The sequence below is a fragment of the Limanda limanda genome, chromosome 11 (assembly GCF_963576545.1).
Source record: "Limanda limanda chromosome 11, fLimLim1.1, whole genome shotgun sequence".
Taxonomy (NCBI): Eukaryota; Metazoa; Chordata; class Actinopteri; order Pleuronectiformes; family Pleuronectidae; genus Limanda; species Limanda limanda.
The window spans coordinates 1,074,445-1,079,444 of NC_083646.1; the positions used below are offsets into that span (position 1 = coordinate 1,074,445).

A 5,000-nucleotide genomic window follows, 5' to 3' on the forward strand; every position below is an offset into this window, starting at 1 on the left:
CTGGATCGACATTGAAACTTTAAACTGAAGGAAACCGGACCTGGATTATACTGAGAGATATGAAACAATTCATATTCTCACAATATTTAACATCCGACTTTACGTCGTTATCTTTTATCTTCGGTCACTTTTATCAAACTGCCCCAGTGCCCCCCCCCCACACTTACACACACACACACACACACACACACACACACACACACACACACACACACGCACGCACACACACAGACACACACGCACACACACACTTTTAATTAAAGATAACAGCTCAATTAAAATGAAAACACTGATTAAGAAGTTGAACCAATCAGAACAGTTCTGTACCTCAGCGGCTCGCACGGTTCTGATCCATCAGGAACTCAGTGACTCTGGTCCTGCTCAGGGTCCTGGTCCTGGTCCTGCTCAGGGTCCTGGTCCTGCTCAGGGTCCTGGTCCTGCTCCGGGTCCTGGTCCTGGTCCTGGTCCTGCTCAGGGTCCTGCTACGGGTCCTGCTCCGGGTCCTGCTCCGGGTCCTGCTCCGGGTCCTGGTCCTGGTCCTGGTCCGCAGCTCGTATGAATCGTGTCAAACTGGAGCGGATCCTCCGGGTCCAGGATCAGGTTCGAACTGTTCCACGAGTCTCAGTGCTCTACTTCTTGCACGCGCACGCGCACGCAGACTTTGCGTCAGAACCAGAGAAACAGAGAAACGACTCAGTGCTGCTGCCAGCGGCCGCAGGGGGAAGTGCACCCGAGAGGATCCGAGCGGGAGGACATGTGGAGGACTGTCTCTCTCTCTCTCTCTCTCTCTGTCTGTCTCTCTGTCTCTGTCTCTGTCTCTGTCTCTCTCTCTCTCTCTCTCTCTCTCTCTCTCTCTCTCTCTCTCTCTCTCTCTCTCTCTCTCTCTCTCTCTCTCTGTCTGTCTGTCTATCTGTCTCTCTCTCTCTCTTCCACCCTCTCCCCCCACCCCTCTCTCTCTCTCTCTCTCTCTCTCTCTCTCCGTCTCTCTCTCTCTCTCTGTCTCTCTCTGTCTCTCCCTCCCTCTCTCTCTCTCTCTCTCTCTCTCTGTCTCTCTCTCTGTCTTCCGCCCCCCCCCCCCCCCCTCTCTCTCTCTCTCTGGGGGAGAAGGAGGAAGGAAGGAAGGAAAGGGAGAGGGAAAGAGAGGAAGAGATAAAGAACAATTAAAGGAGGGGTGGAGGAGAAGATTTATTCGTTTTGAAATATGTATTAGTCAGTTTGGTTTGGTTTATTGTTGCCTAATGTTTTTTAAAGCTACAGACAAAAGACAAAACCAGTGTAAAAATATTAATATTTCAGAAATGATTGACAGTCGAAGGAGTTTCACAATAAACTTTAAAAACAATAACAGAACATTCACGATTCTTTACTGTCAAACGACCAGATTGTGAGATTAAGAAAACAATATAAAACAAATAAAAACAGCACCAAACAAAATGTAGAATATGTGTGTGCACCCCCCCCCCCCGCCCCCCCTCCCATGTTTTCCTGACATTATATTTTTTTATGGCTGCGTTATCGTTCTTCAGGTCGAGGATCATATCTCGTTCCCTCTCAGCTCTTCACACGTCAATAAAAGCAAATGCCAACAGAACATTAAGTCCTGCTGTGAAAAGAGGGTTTGTCATTTCAAGAAATATGGAAATATATAAATATATAAGACACTGATCCTACTCCATGTCTGTACAGTGAACATTTATTTATATGAATATCTATATTCAGCTGTTCTCTGATGAACTTTGATCTATCTTGTAAGTAAAGCACTTTGAACTGCATTTCTTAAATGAAAGGTGTTAACTAAATAAACAATATAATTATTATTATCATTATTATTATTTATGAAGTTGTTCTCTGAGTCATATCACATCCTCCCACCAGGTTTACCGGGAATTCAATCAGTAGTTTTTGTGTAATTCTGTAATTACTGTGTTTTTACTAAATGTAATGTGATTAAAAACTCTTTAACCGGAAACATGAAATCTTAATGAGCATAAACTCGTGTTGGGACACGATGCATCAGGAGGAGACGTTCAGAAAGAGAAATATGAATTATGGATTTGTCTCCAGCGTGGAGCAGCTGGAGATTTACTGTAAATGTCCTTTTCCATCAGCAGCTTCTCTTCCTTAAACCAGGAAACTGTGATTTTGATCTGGATCATATCACTGTCACGTTAAATCTGAAGTATAATCGTTATTCATTTCCAACTTAATGAAATTTGTCACATATCATTCAAAATTACATACGTGTAACATACAAAGCACACGCACACAGACACACAAACATGTGTATTGTTCTCTTACATGGTTTGCAGTGTTCGCTTCTATGGAATTGGATATATCAGTGTTTTATATCATGACAAAGGTAAAATTGCATAACCACTAAGTTAATTTAGTTAATGTGTAATGTAAAATTGTATGATCATTATTTTTATGTATTTTAACTTTTGATATTTGTAATATAACGTATATTTTAAATGTTTGATATTGGTATTGTAATGTATGTTTTAAATGTTTGATATCTGTATGTTTGTCTTAAATGTGGAGCCCAGTAAAAGTAGCTCTGGTTTAGGGCGGAGCTAATGGGGATCCTTCTAAATAAACAAATAAACAAATAAACAAATAAACAAAAGATGTGCAGGAGAGAGAAGAAGCCACAGTGGAGCTGAGGAACCTGAAGAAGCTTCCATCTTTAATCAGGAGCTTCACTGTTCACTTTGTGTTCACTGTCATTTCCACAGGAAGAGGAAGTGACCTCAGGTCCTTCAGGTCAATTATTCAACACAAAGGATGTAAACATTCATGAAGCTGCTCGTGCATCTGCAGCCTGATGATCTCTGATGAACATGGTTCAGGCCTGAAAGACTCCAGCGAGTTTCTTCTTCCTCTGGGTCCAACGCGAAGTTTCACATCTGGAGATGTTCAACACGTTCCCCGACTCTCAGAGAATAATTCATGAATCGTGATGGAAACGATCATATTCACAGGGCTGGTGTTTATCAGAGTGTGTCATTGGATCTTCGGCCCCGGAACACGAAGGAGCTCCGATGACTTTCTGGATTTCTCGACTGTTACTTGAGAACTTGAGACTTTTACTGAAAGAAAACTCAATATTATTTTGTGTTTTTCACAGATCGACTGACAAACAAAAGCAATTTCCATCTCAGCTTGAGCTCCAGGGTTTAATGAGTGTGTGTGATTTGTTATCACGTCTGGTTCCCTCACACAATTCAGAATAACGACATCATCTTCCTGTTCCTCAAACATAAAACCACCTGATGGCCGAGGCTGCTGCCCCCCCCCCCCACAGCCCCTTAATAAAGCATCCTTCACCGCGACAATAACCGTATAACTGTCAACTCTCAGCGACGCCTTCATCTGAATGAGGCTGAGAGGTTGAACAGGTCACACACTCTTCAGTTTGTGCAAAACAACAACAACAACAACAACAACAACAGCCACCGGACCGTTACAGAAAAACCTTCAAACGAACCAAAGCTGGAAGAATAAAACATAAAGCTCAGGAAGCTGTGAGATAATAACATTTTCTTCTGTATCGTCCTTTCTATGAGTTGAGGAAACGACTTCCAGCTGATGACAGAATGAAATGTTTCTATGAGCTTCGTTTCTAGAACCTGGAGAAAACCTCAGGATGGTTTGTTTAGTTTTCTCCTTGAAGCAGTTTCTCTGGTTTCTTCTTCTTTCTAAATCCTCCGGAGGCTGAACACACAGAATCATGACAATCAATCAAGGTACAACTGGTTTTAATCCACAGGAAACAGCTCTGTGGATTCCAACCTGCTCATTCTGATGATTAAACCAAGAGGAGCAGTGAGGAAGAGGAGCAGTGAGGAAGAGGAGCAGTGAGGAAGAGGAGCAGCTAGTGAGGAAGAGGAGCAGTTAGGAAGAGGAGCAGCGAGGAAGAGGAGCAGTGAGGAAGAGGAGCAGGGAGGAAGAGGAGCAGTGAGGAAGAGGAGGAGGAAGAGGAGCAGTGAGGAAGAGAAGCAGTGAGGAAGAGGAGGGAGGTGAAGGAGGAAGAGGAGGAAGAGGAGCAGTGAGGAAGAGGAGCAGTGAGGAAGAGGAGGGAGGTGAAGGAGGAGGAAGAGGAGCAGTGAGGAAGAGGAGCAGTGAGGAAGAGGAGGGAGGTGAAGGAGGAAGAGGAGCAGTGAGGAAGAGGAGGGAGGTGAAGGAGGAGGAGGAGGAAGAGGAGCAGTGAGGAAGAGGAGCAGTGAGGAAGAGGAGGGAGGTGAAGGAGGAGGAGGAAGAGGAGCAGTGAGGAAGAGGAGCAGTGAGGAAGAGGAGGGAGGTGAAGGAGGAGGAGGAGGAAGAGGAGCAGTGAGGAAGAGGAGCAGTGAGGAAGAGGAGGGAGGTGAAGGAGGAGGAGGAAGAGGAGCAGTGAGGAAGAGGAGCAGTGAGGAAGAGGAGGGAGGTGAAGGAGGAGGAGGAGGAAGAGGAGCAGTGAGGAAGAGGAGCAGTGAGGAAGAGGAGGGAGGTGAAGGAGGAGGAGGAAGAGGAGCAGTGAGGAAGAGGAGCAGTGAGGAAGAGGAGGGAGGTGAAGGAGGAGGAGGAAGAGGAGCAGTGAGGAAGAGGAGCAGTGAGGAAGAGGAGGGAGGTGAAGGAGGAGGAGGAGGAGGAAGAGGAGCAGCGAGGAAGAGGAGCAGTGAGGAAGAGGAGCAGTGAGGAAGAGGAGGGGGGTGAAGGAGGCTGCTGACTCCATTAACACTCGGAGCTCATCAGCAGTTAAAAACTGATCGAGCACGAAGCTAAATGTCATGAGCTGCAGCTGGAGAACGAGTCTTTAACCTCTGCCCCTCAGATATCATGAGATCTTCATCTCCAGCGCCCCCTGGTGGGCAGACTCCTGATTGGTGGACAGACTGATTTCAAGTGACTAAGTGTCAAAAGATATTTTGGCTTCATTCTGTGGGAAGCGGAGACGCATCCGTGTCCATCTTGAATTGCTCTGAGAGAAACAAGCAAATAAGAGAAAGTTTGATCCTGGTTGA

At 45.5% G+C, this 5,000-nt stretch overlaps 1 protein-coding gene across 1 annotated transcript in view; it reads right to left on the reverse strand.

Moving 5' to 3' along the window:
- LOC133014126 (atrial natriuretic peptide receptor 1-like) overlaps window positions 1–406 on the reverse strand; it is a 36,762-nt gene extending 36,356 nt beyond the window's left edge. Inside the window, exon 1 of the mRNA XM_061081274.1 lies at window positions 328–406. The gene's annotated coding sequence lies outside the window, so the exon portion shown is untranslated. The remainder of the gene's footprint in view (window positions 1–327) is intronic.
- Between the last annotated feature and the right edge of the window lie 4,594 nt (window positions 407–5,000).